The sequence below is a fragment of the Mytilus trossulus genome, chromosome 12 (genome assembly GCF_036588685.1).
Source record: "Mytilus trossulus isolate FHL-02 chromosome 12, PNRI_Mtr1.1.1.hap1, whole genome shotgun sequence".
NCBI classification, from domain to species: domain Eukaryota; kingdom Metazoa; phylum Mollusca; class Bivalvia; order Mytilida; family Mytilidae; genus Mytilus; species Mytilus trossulus.
Window position 1 is genome coordinate 5,108,980 of NC_086384.1, and position 14,636 is coordinate 5,123,615.

At 30.7% G+C, this 14,636-nt stretch overlaps 1 protein-coding gene across 1 annotated transcript in view; it reads right to left on the bottom strand.

Moving 5' to 3' along the window:
• The window catches only part of LOC134693198 (SUZ domain-containing protein 1-like), a 260,322-nt gene that overhangs the window by 107,049 nt on the left and 138,637 nt on the right, over positions 1 to 14,636 (bottom strand). The window lies entirely within an intron of this gene.

Below are 14,636 nucleotides of genomic sequence, written 5' to 3' on the forward strand. Positions count from 1 at the left end.
CGGAACCCAGTGTCTCGCCTACTTACATTTTGGTGTAACACCACTAATTCAGGCCCGGCCAGAAAGCACATACCAGAAAGTAGTACATATTTAACACAAAATAGTTCCTACGCATGAGTGTAACTTTCAAAATATGTAGAATATTTAGGTATTTTTGGTATCAAATGTAAGCTGAAGGACTTGTGATCATTGTAGAACACTTTTGGACTTTTAGTTTTCAATATTAAAAGAACTGCACCAAATTTTAAAAAGAGGGTACATTTTGTCTGTTTGTCAGATCTGAAGTACCTGTTTTGGTACATCTGAACTTCCGGGAACCAGTTCTTTCTGATATGCCATGCAAGGTATGTTGATTTTTTCTGTACAAGACACCATAAAGTGTTGCTTTGAAATGCAATGATTGCCACTTTATTTGAACTTAAAATAAAAGAGGTGTGCCTTTTTGAAACGGAGGAATTTAACATAGAAAGCAATGGGACCATGAATTAGTGGTGTACTTCCTTTTGTATCTTATAAGCTGTAAATCGTAAATCGCAGGCTCAACAAAAATGAGGCAAAAAATCAATAACAATATTCCTCTTGATACTATCCTATGATTGTAAGAAGGTTCTGTCCAAGTTTGGTAAAAAATCTAGGATAGTTAATGAATCTAATAAATGTTTTGAAAACTTTAACTGCCGACTGTATGTTATGTTAACTGGAAGTAAATCTAAGACCATTTAAAAGTAAAATACGAAAAAAATGGATTTTTTTTTTTATAAATTTTGCTTCTGGATACTATCTTATGATCATAAACAAGCTTCTGTCCAAGTTTGGTACAAACCAAGGATAGTTTAAGAAAGTTATTAAAATTCTAAAAACTTTAAATACAGAGTGAATGTAATGTTCTCCGCAAAAAAATCGAAGACCATTTACAAGTAAAATACGGAAAAAATGAAATTTTATTTTTACAAAATTTACTTCTGGATACTATCTTATGATCATAAACAAGCTTCTGTCCAAGTTTGGTAGAAATCCAGTATAGTTTAAGAAAGTTATTAAAATTTCAAAAACTTTAACCACAGAGTGAATATTTGTGGACGCCGCCGCCGCCGACGACGACGACGACGACGGAATGTATGATCGCTTAGTCTCGCTTTTTCGACTAAAGTCGAAGGCTCGACAAAAATGAAAGGTGTTACGCGGGAGAATATTAAAATAGTATAAGGAGTACAGATACTTAAACTTTAAGGTCATCTTAACTGAATATGGTGCTTAAATATCGTAAATGCACATATTAGGCCACACCAATTTGATTCCTGTTCGACGGACCCGCCCGCATCTATTTTTTTCAAAACAGATTTTTTTTTATTTTCTTTTTTATTCCCGCTTGTCCATTTCCCGCACCGTTTTTTTTTTTGTGAATATTATAAAAAGATATCAATATTTGTTTTTAAATCACAGTCTAACCTGCATATAACGATTTTAAACATAAAAGCACCCCACTACACTGTGTAAATATCTGTGAGAATATTTGTTTCAGCATGACACCTATTTATCCAAAGTTGGAGTGCTCCGACATAAATTTATAACAGGGGAAATACCTGTAAAGAACAAAAAATTGGTTTCTTTCCCCCTTACTTATATTCCCTATCAAAAAATGTTCGTTGTAAGATTAAACACAGGAGTTTGAAATCCTAGCAATAACGGTGTAAAAACATGCCAAACTCGACTGTCACAATTGAGCAGTCGAGTTTGGCATATTTTTACACCGTTATTGCTAGGATTTCAAAATAGTGACAGTCGAGTTTGGCATATTTTTACACCGTTATTGCTAGGATTTCAAAATAGTGACAGTCGAGTTTGGCATATTTTTACACCGTTATTGCTAGGATTTCAAACTCCTGTGGAACTTCCACCTGCTGTGGATTTAAGGACAAAGAACTTCTGAATGATTTGTCTTCAACTGCAATTATATTGTATGCTGGCGAAACAAAACTGTCTATAGCCGCTGCATGTTTATGCACCTGTCCTGATTGATTCAGGGGACTGTCGGTCAGCAGTTATCATTTGATGATGTTGTTCATTGGTATTTTCCCGTTTGGATATATAAATTAGATCGTTGGTTTTCCTGTTCGAATTGTGTACGCTAATAATTTTGGATTCCTTTATAGCTTGCTATTTTGTCTGAATGAAATCTCTGTGTAAAAGGCCGTACATTGACCTGTGTTTGTTACTATCGGGTTGAGAACACCCTCCCTCAGACAAGGAGTCATTTTACTGATGTAGAAACGAAAATAGAAATACAAAGGGTTTGCATAGTTCTTCTATACAAAACCTTTGAAAACTTAGAATTTTGTACTCAAAAAGAGGAGAGTTACATCATATTTTGAACAACGTTTTCTAAAAGAGGGGTCCACTAATTTTTGATTATATTAAACTGTTAAAGTAAATGTGTTAATTTAACATGTTTAAGTCCAGGAATATTACAAAATTCTTGGACATGATTTGACCATTTAATACCAGATAGATATATAGTTCTTTGAGCAAATATGTACAAACAAATATGTTATAACTTGTATTGATCCATTCCCTCATAAAAACATGTTAAAGGGATATTTAAAACATCTAGGGGTTGCCCCCAAACTGATTATGACTTGGATGGAGAATTGTCTCATTGTCAGTCACACATATATAGACCAGATTTAATTATTTCTTGGTGAACAGGGGAAAAATACTTCAGAAATTAAAGAAATGTCAAAATACAAGTGATAAATCAATTTTAATATTGTCAAAACCTACTATGTTATGTTTAAAAAAAAAATATATAATCGCTCGCCTTTACTTTTCAAGCTTCGCCTCAAAAATTTGCAAATTAATTTTTTTTTTATTAAAATTTGCAAATAATTTTTTTTTATTAAAATTTTGAAATCGCTCGCTCGCCCCAAAAATCCGTAGAATACGAAATTAAATTGGTGTGGCCTTAATATCTTACTATTTTTATTTAATTTACAATTAGACAAATTAAGAACGGTTTGTTATAAATCTGTGGAGTACAGATGTACTGATCATGACTGCTGAGCTGATGATAGACACAGGCACTAATATGCAACCAGCAGCTATATACTCTGTACTGTCAAACAATTACTTATTACGCTTATATTCAATGTATAACGTGTGATCGTGTATTAATTTACATACAGAATCAAAACATATATAAGGAGGCGATGAACTTTTCTATGTTTTCTATAGATTCCAGTGCTGTAGATATAGTTTGCCATATATTTTCTTTTCCTTCCGTGTTTCAAGTTTTGTCCTAAAAGAGCTGACTGATCTTATTGGAAAAAATGCGAAAGTATTCGGCCCATAATGCAAATTTCATTTTAAGTGCGATTTACATGCCCCACATCAATGTTAATGCATGTCTTTGAAATCTCCGAAAAAGGATATAACTGTCAATACATACTTTTCAATATCATTTCTACATGCACACGAAAGAAAACATTTACATAAAGAGGATATGACCTAATCAAAGTTTCACTTTGTTGAATTCCATAAACATTGTTCAATAAACCAACTTTTAAAGTCTTTGTAATTCTGATATTAAGGAATGAAACTTAATATGAAACCGTACTTAAACATGGAAAAACATTTAACTTAAGTGCAAAGGCAGTGGAGAAAACAGGACAAACAAAAACCCACGCAACTTAATAAGAATTTAAATGTAAGTTCAAAATGTATAATTGACACAAAAAAACATGCCTTAAAATTTCCTTTTCTTGTTTTGGTGTTTCATGATATAATTTGATAAAAATGCACTAGAAAGGAACAATTCTGGGCAGATTACTCCGTAATTTGTTATCATTCTAACCAAAAGTTATATAAAAATTTCTCGATTTACCAGACACGCAGAAACGATAGACCAACTAGTTAAAAAAAAAAGAGGGACGAAAGATACCAAAGGGACAGTCAAACTAGTAAATCTAAAACAAAATCTAAAAGAAAATGTGGATGATAGCCAATGAGACAACTTTTCACCAATAAGTGGAAGAGACCAAAATGACACAGAAATGACCAACAATAGGTCACTATAAGGCTTATACAATGAGCAAGCCATAAATGTGATATAGTTAAACTATTCATTCGTGAAAATTGTCTCAATTTAAATCCCAATTGACCTAAATAATAAAACACTAGAAATACAGTCCAAAAGTGTTTACATTTTTTTACCATACCTAGATTTTTCTTATTTAGTTCTTACATTTCTGTATTGGTTTTTTTAGAAAATGAATGTGCTCTGAATATCATTCAATACACTAAAAGAATGATTATAATAAAAAAAAATATGTCTATGGATAACTTGAATAACATGAAAAATCTGGTCACACTGAATAACCCTCAGACAAACGATATTGTAGTGAGTTATTTAGCAGTGTGAACCGCATTATTGTAGGTTATTACTAATAGACAGAAAAAAAATACAGTCAATCCTTACATTTTTATGGCAATATCATGAAAAATTGTCGATAACGTCACGGTCAAAGGTTAAAGTTATTATTATGTCTATGAGCTAATTAGACAAAACACTTTCAGCCAATCAGAAGAGGTATTACATTCAAAATTAAATTATTTAACAGGTCTTCAATGCAACGAATGGACACAATTGTCTGTGTGACTTTTCTTAAGACAATCTTTTCACAACAGATCATGAGATTAATATAAAAAGAGACACGCTTTATAAAGTTAGGTCCATTTCTTTTTTAGTTACGTCGTATTGTCAGTAAACTTGTTCATCATGTAATAAATATTGGAGGGTATTTTTTAAGTAGTAAGGTTGTAAGTAAATTTTATCAAAGTTGGACTAAGCATGTATACAAATTGACATAGCAAATTTGAGTTCTGTAGAGATCTAAACGGAACTTTAAAGCTGACTATGTGGTGTTGTCTTGCTCATTGTTTAAGGCCATATGGTGACCTATATTTTGTCATTTCTGTGTCATTTGGTCTCTTCCACTTATTGGTGAAGAGTTGTCTCATTGGCTTGCATCCACATTTTCTTTTTTATAATGACATTTAAAAAAACAAATAACATTTATTAAAAGAAAATGTGTGGAAAACTTCAATGACACAGAAACCTAGCAACACACATAACCAAAAGATATGTGCACGTTTGACTGTAAAAGGAGATGCGATTTTCAATTAATGGTGATAATGGTGTTTGAATGATTTCTTTTCAGGGATGCAACCAGTTGTATTTTTGAGTATGTCTTGATATCTTGAATTTACATAATGAAAAACAAAACTGTATATAAAATAAAACTGTGCATTGTGATTAAACGCTTCTTTTTTAGGGCAATTATTACTTAATTACTTTTTCCAGATTTCGTACCAAACACTTGCTAGGAGCTTTCGAGTCCAATTGTTATTAATAAGAATTTTCAGTTTTCGTGCCTATGATTGATAGTTAATTTCGAAGAGGTTTCTTCCACTAAAAGAAATTGGCTACAATCAAATAGCCAAAAAGGATAATAGAGGCGTAAAGCACCAAAAATAAAAAATAACAAGAATGTGTCCCAAGTACACAGATGCCCAAAATGCACTATCATTTTTTTATGTTCAGTGGACCGTGACAGTGGAGTAAAAACTCTAACTTGGCATTACAATTAGAAAGATTATATCATAAGGAACATATGTACTAGGTTTCAAGTTGATTGGACTTCAACTTCATCAAAAACTACCTCTACCAAAAACTTACATGACCTCGACCAAAAACTTTAACCTGAATCGGGACAGACGGACGAACGGATGAACAGACGATCGAACGGACGAACGAACGGTACAACGAACGCACAGACCAGAAAAAATTATGCCTATAAATGGGGCTTAGAAAATTAGCGTTTGTACAATACAATATGCACTTGGAGGATGTCACCATTTATTTTGTTGATTTGATAAAATATATTAGTATATCTTCAATTTACATAATAGAAAACAAATTAAAGTATATATCAACTGAATACAGAAACATCACACTGTGAAAACAATTTTCGCCAGTTAGTAAAATTATTACCCCGGCTTCATTGCTTATTTCAGAATCGAACTGTAGAGCTGGGACCTGTAGACTTCAGTTAAGCTAAGACGTTATTCAGTAGTTACTGTAGTATATCTTAAACTTTGAAAATTACCCATATACTAGTAGTTCCATAAGAGTGGGTTGGGTTACATGCTTCCACCTGAATAGGTCTATATTTGCAACGACACAAAAACGTCCGGTCAAACTAGGAACGATAAAGGTGCTTTGAGTAAAGAGAGTGCAAAACACTTTGTTCATTAACAATATCTGCAACAAATCTTTAGAGTCCATATGTGGCATGTTGCAAAGAAAAATGTGTGTCCTTATCTATTATACCTTCATTTTTCAGTGGTAGCTAAAATATCTTCATCCAAGAAAACCTCGGTCTTTTACAGATTATACCTTTTGCTTTTATTGTTAAATTTTTCTCGAATTGAACATGCATGACATATGTGCCACTGGACGTTGGGCAATCATCAATAGATGAATCAGTTACTTTCAAGCCTTTTAATGTCTCCTATAGTAACAGTTATTTTAGCAAGACGTTTTGCATGACAAATATATTTTTTCTTCCCATGCTCGTCCATCAAACAAACTTTTCTCTAATGGGCCAACTTGTCATTTGTTTGAATGTTTTAGTTGATAAAATGTAAATAATCACAACAAACTTATACACGGATGAGTACATGCAATGAGCTACCATATACCATACGGTAATTAATGAAAGGTTGGTACGAATTTTACTAAGGGAATTCTTCTTGATATTTAAGTTTAAGGAACACTTAATTTAGGATGGTTTATACATGCTGTTACTGATGATTAGAGTTATAAAATTGAGAATGGAAATGGGGGAATATGTCAAAGAGACAACAACCCGACCATGGAAAAAAACAACAGAAGAAGGTCACCAACAGGTCTTCAATGCAGTGAGAAACTCCCGCACCCGGAGGCGTCCCTCAGCTGGCCCCCAAACAAATATACACTAGTTCAGTGATACTGAACGCCATACTTATTTCCAAATTGTACACATGAAACAAAAATTAAAATAATACAAGACTAACAAAGGCCAGAGGCTCCTGACTTGAGACAGACGCAAAAATGCGGCGGGATTAAACATGTTTGTGAGATCTCAACCCTCCCCCTATGTCTCTAGCCAATGTAGAAAAGTAAACGCATAATGATGCGCACATTCATTTCAAGAGAAATCCGAGTATAATGTCAGAAGATGTAACCAAAGCAAATAATCAAAATGACAAAAATACATAAATAACAATAGGCTATCATCATATGAACATCAGGCACAATCCTTCCCGTTAGGGGTTTAGTATCATACCATCATAACATATATAAGAAGAACATAACCCGTGTCATGCCAACAACTGGTTTTGAATAAATATGTTTAGTTCCGATGCAAAGACCCTATAAGTGAATCAATATTAACACCAAAATATCTTTAATGACCTGACAGCAGTATTGTAACTATATCAATAGGTCTATTCAAAAGTTTTGTTAGTTTCTGAGGTGAATACTGACACTTTTGTGCTTTACAAAGAATATTTTCATTAAAACAATTGGGTGTGAAATACCTGAACGTATAAGAAGTCTGCATGTTGAGCTATATTTACGAATGATGTCCTTATACCGATGATACAATTTAATAAATGTTTTGACTAGTTTGTGATATCGAAAACCCTGGTGTAATAATTTTTCAGTACTACATAAAAATTGTCATTTCGTACAATTTGTCAAAACTATTTCAAATATAATTCTAAATGAACATTTATTTTAATACCTACCTATTACTAATAGTGACAGATATGACACTTTTTCAATTTTACTAGTTTTGATTTGTTAATAACTTCTCAAACACTGTTAACCTACATGTCTTATTTTTGTCAGAGATTCTTACCTGAATATAAATACAGTGATCCAATTATAAAATATAATTGATAATTTTATCCCCCCTTTTTTCTCGATGTTAAAAAGGAGAGTGATTTGATAAAAAAAAAATATTGTTGTGTATAAACATGGATCAACATGAGTAATCTCTATATCTCCAAGATAGACAACTTGCTAAAATGGTTATGAAATGCATTTCCAGTAAGATTATGGAATTCCTATATAAGTATACACCAATTTTCCTTGAAATAAATAATTCACTAAAAAAAAAAAACATGAACACTCACTAAATAATTGAACCAAAAGCAATATTTATCTATAAACTAGTCATAATATACAAGTTTCATTGCTTTAAATGTTAGAAAATTAAAAAAAAAAATTCAGGTAAAATCTTAACTGTGTGCATGCTGAATGTCCAAAAAGGGTAAACTACCTTAGTGTAACAATTTGATGGCTGTAATTTGACACTAGCATATTTGTAACATAAAATCAATAATGTAACATGAATTGTGACATCCCTCATTATCCCACCCATTCACTGTATATCACTCGCTCACTCGCGAATTCACTCTTGCTGTCACTCACTCTGTTTCTCTCTCACTTCGTTACTACATATGATTTCGTTATACTTCGTTACTACATATTATTTCGTTATACTTCGTTATACTTCGTTACTACATATGAGCTCATTATACTACGTTACTACATATGATTTCGTTATACTTCGTTACTACATATGATTTCGTTATACTTCGTTACTACATATGAGCTCATTATACTTCGTTACTACATATGATTTCGTTATACTTCGTTACTACATATGATTTCGTTATACTACGTTACTACATATGATTTCGTTATACTTCGTTACTACATATGATTTCGTTATACTACGTTACCACATATGATTTCGTTATACTTCGTTACTACATATGATTTCGTTATACTTCGTTACTACATATGAGCTCATTATACTACGTTACTATATATGATTTCGTTATACTTCGTTACTACATATGATTTCGTTATACTTCGTTACTACATATGATTTCGTTATACTTCGTTACTACATATGAGCTCATTATACTACGTTACTATATATGATTTCGTTATACTACGTTACTACATATGATTTCGTTATACTTCGTTACTACATATGATTTCGTTATACTTCGTTACTACATATGATTTCGTTATACTTCGTTACTACATATGATTTCGTTATACTACGTTACTACATATGATTTCGTTATACTTCGTTACTACATATGATTTCGTTATACTTCGTTACTACATATGATTTCGTTATACTTCGTTACTACATATGATTTCGTTATACTTCGTTACTACATATGAGCTCATTATACTACGTTACTATATATGATTTCGTTATACTTCGTAACTACATATGATTTCGTTATACTACGTTACTACATATGATTTCGTTATACTACGTTACTATATATGATTTCGTTATACTACGTTACTACATATGATTTCGTTATACTACGTTACTACATATGATTTCGTTATACTACGTTACTACATATTATTTCGTTATACTACGTTACTACATATGATTTCGTTATACTTCGTTACTACATACTACGTTACTACATATGATTTCGTTATACTACGTTACTACATATGATTTCGTTATACTACGTTACTACATATGATTTCGTTATACTACGTTACTACATATGATTTCGTTATACTTCGTTACTACATATGATTTCGTTATACTTCGTTACTACATATGATTTCGTTATACTACGTTACTACATATGATTTCGTTATACTTCGTTACTACATATGATTTCGTTATACTTCGTTACTACATATGATTTCGTTATACTTCGTTACTACATATGATTTCGTTATACTACGTTACTACATATGATTTCGTTATACTTCGTTACTACATATTATTTCGTTATACTTCGTTACTACATATGATTTCGTTATACTTCGTTACTACATATGATTTCGTTATACTTCGTTACTATATATGATTTCGTTATACTACGTTACTATATATGAATTCGTTATACTACGTTACTACATATGATTTCGTTATACTACGTTACTACATATGATTTCGTTATACTTCGTTACTACATATGAGCTCATTATACTACGTTACTATATATGATTTCGTTATACTACGTTACTACATATGATTTCGTTATACTACGTTACTACATATGATTTCGTTATACTACGTTACTACATATGATTTCGTTATACTACGTTACTACATATGATTTCGTTATACTACGTTACTATATATGATTTCGTTATACTTCGTTACTATATATGATTTCGTTATACTTCGTTACTACATATGATTTCGTTATACTACGTTACTTCATATGATTTCGTTATACTTCGTTACTACATATGATTTCGTTATACTACGTTACTACATATGAGCTCATTATACTACGTTACTACATATGAGCTCATTATACTACGTTACTATATATGATTTTGTTATACTACGTTACTACATATGATTTCGTTATACTACGTTACTACATATGATTTCGTTATACTACGTTACTACATATGATTTCGTTATACTACGTTACTATATATGATTTCGTTATACTACGTTACTATATATGATTTCGTTATACTTCGTTACTACATATGATTTCGTTATACTACGTTACTACATATGATTTCGTTATACTACGTTACTACATATGATTTCGTTATACTACGTTACTATATATGATTTCGTTATACTTCGTTACTACATATGATTTCGTTATACTACGTTACTACATATGATTTCGTTATACTACGTTACTACATATGATTTCGTTATACTACGTTACTATATATGATTTCGTTATACTTCGTTACTACATATGATTTCGTTATACTACGTTACTATATATGATTTCGTTATACTTCGTTACTACATATGATTTCGTTATACTACGTTACTATATATGATTTCGTTATACTTCGTTACTATATATGATTTCGTTATACTACGTTACTATATATGATTTCGTTAATATACTTTGTTACTACATATGATTTCATTATACTACGTTACTACATATGATTTCGTTATACTACGTTACTATATATGATTTCGTTATACTTCGTTACTACATATGATTTCGTTATACTACGTTTCTACATATGATTTCGTTATACTACGTAACTATATATGATTTCGTTATACTTCGTTACTACATATGATTTCGTTATACTACGTTACTATATATGATTTCGTTATACTTCGTTACTACATATGATTTCGTTATACTTCGTTACTACATATGATTTCGTTATACTTCGTTACTACATATGATTTCGTTATACTACGTTACTACATATGAGCTCATTATACTACGTTACTACATATGAGCTCATTATACTACGTTACTATATATGATTTCGTTATACTACGTTACTACATATGATTTCGTTATACTACGTTACTACATATGATTTCGTTATACTTCGTTACTACATATGATTTCGTTATACTTCGTTACTACATATGATTTTGTTATACTTCGTTACTACATATGATTTCGTTATACTTCGTTACTACATATGATTTCGTTATACTACGTTACTACATATGATTTCGTTATACTTCGTTACTACATATGATTTCGTTATACTTCGTTACTACATATGATTTCGTTATACTTCGTTACTACATATGATTTCGTTATACTTCGTTACTACATATGAGCTCATTATACTACGTTACTATATATGATTTCGTTATACTTCGTAACTACATATGATTTCGTTATACTACGTTACTACATATGATTTCGTTATACTACGTTACTATATATGATTTCGTTATACTACGTTACTACATATGATTTCGTTATACTACGTTACTACATATGATTTCGTTATACTACGTTACTACATATTATTTCGTTATACTACGTTACTACATATGATTTCGTTATACTTCGTTACTACATACTACGTTACTACATATGATTTCGTTATACTACGTTACTACATATGATTTCGTTATACTACGTTACTACATATGATTTCGTTATACTACGTTACTACATATGATTTCGTTATACTTCGTTACTACATATGATTTCGTTATACTTCGTTACTACATATGATTTCGTTATACTACGTTACTACATATGATTTCGTTATACTTCGTTACTACATATGATTTCGTTATACTTCGTTACTACATATGATTTCGTTATACTTCGTTACTACATATGATTTCGTTATACTACGTTACTACATATGATTTCGTTATACTTCGTTACTACATATTATTTCGTTATACTTCGTTACTACATATGATTTCGTTATACTTCGTTACTACATATGATTTCGTTATACTTCGTTACTATATATGATTTCGTTATACTACGTTACTATATATGAATTCGTTATACTACGTTACTACATATGATTTCGTTATACTACGTTACTACATATGATTTCGTTATACTTCGTTACTACATATGAGCTCATTATACTACGTTACTATATATGATTTCGTTATACTACGTTACTACATATGATTTCGTTATACTACGTTACTACATATGATTTCGTTATACTACGTTACTACATATGATTTCGTTATACTACGTTACTACATATGATTTCGTTATACTTCGTTACTACATATGATTTCGTTATACTACGTTACTACATATGAGCTCATTATACTACGTTACTACATATGAGCTCATTATACTTCGTTACTATATATGATTTTGTTATACTACGTTACTACATATGATTTCGTTATACTACGTTACTACATATGATTTCGTTATACTACGTTACTACATATGATTTCGTTATACTACGTTACTATATATGATTTCGTTATACTACGTTACTATATATGATTTCGTTATACTTCGTTACTACATATGATTTCGTTATACTACGTTACTACATATGATTTCGTTATACTACGTTACTACATATGATTTCGTTATACTACGTTACTATATATGATTTCGTTATACTTCGTTACTACATATGATTTCGTTATACTACGTTACTACATATGATTTCGTTATACTACGTTACTACATATGATTTCGTTATACTACGTTACTATATATGATTTCGTTATACTTCGTTACTACATATGATTTCGTTATACTACGTTACTATATATGATTTCGTTATACTTCGTTACTACATATGATTTCGTTATACTACGTTACTATATATGATTTCGTTATACTTCGTTACTATATATGATTTCGTTATACTACGTTACTATATATGATTTCGTTAATATACTTTGTTACTACATATGATTTCATTATACTACGTTACTACATATGATTTCGTTATACTACGTTACTATATATGATTTCGTTATACTTCGTTACTACATATGATTTCGTTATACTACGTTTCTACATATGATTTCGTTATACTACGTAACTATATATGATTTCGTTATACTTCGTTACTACATATGATTTCGTTATACTACGTTACTATATATGATTTCGTTATACTTCGTTACTACATATGATTTCGTTATACTTCGTTACTACATATGATTTCGTTATACTTCGTTACTACATATGATTTCGTTATACTACGTTACTACATATGAGCTCATTATACTACGTTACTACATATGAGCTCATTATACTACGTTACTATATATGATTTCGTTATACTACGTTACTACATATGATTTCGTTATACTACGTTACTACATATGATTTCGTTATACTTCGTTACTATATATGATTTCGTTATACTTCGTTACTACATATGAGCTCATTATACTACGTTACTATATATGATTTCGTTATACTACGTTACTACATATGAGCTCATATGTAGTAACGTAGTATAACGAAATCGGAGATCTATATTTTAATTAGATTGAGAAGTGCTGAAAGTGTCATCAACACCAATCTACAAATTAACTACTTTGACAACATTAAAAGTTTATTATAAATATTTAACGATTGTTGAAATCTTTAACAGTTGTAACACACATTTTACAATATATATAGCCCAGGTGGTCGTTTGGTCTAGCGGGACGGCTGCAGTGCATGCGATTTGGTGTCACGATATTACAGTAGCATGGGTTCGAATCCCGGCGAGGGAAGAACCAACAATTTTCGAAAGCAAATTTACAGATCTAACATTGTTGGGTTGATGTTTAGACGAGTTGTATATATATTAATGTATATTTTATTTGTATATATCTGATACGAAATTATAGAAAAACGGAATATTGTTAGTACATATAAAATAGAAAAAGATGAATACTTTTAGCTAAAGAAGATTTGGATGGGGGTTCTGTGTATTCACATTATTTGTACAACTCTCCTTACTGATGCCATATTTTGAAATTTACGTGACCTAAATGGTTCGCGAAAATTAATATTTGTATTTATAGTATAGTAATTAGTTGCTTCATCTTTAAGAATAAGTAGGGCGACATTAATGATTTTATGCACATTCATTTACAGCAATGTATAAAACATATAAGCTTGTGCGAAGTGAGTATCACGTATTGCTACGTAAAGTATCATAATGTTATTGATCATCATTCTTATTAACGATAAACTTTTAAATTACTACGCTGAGGTAGAGCAATAAATGATTTAGATGACAGTGAAGGAATGAATCAGTTTAATTGCACCTGAACAATATTCTAGAT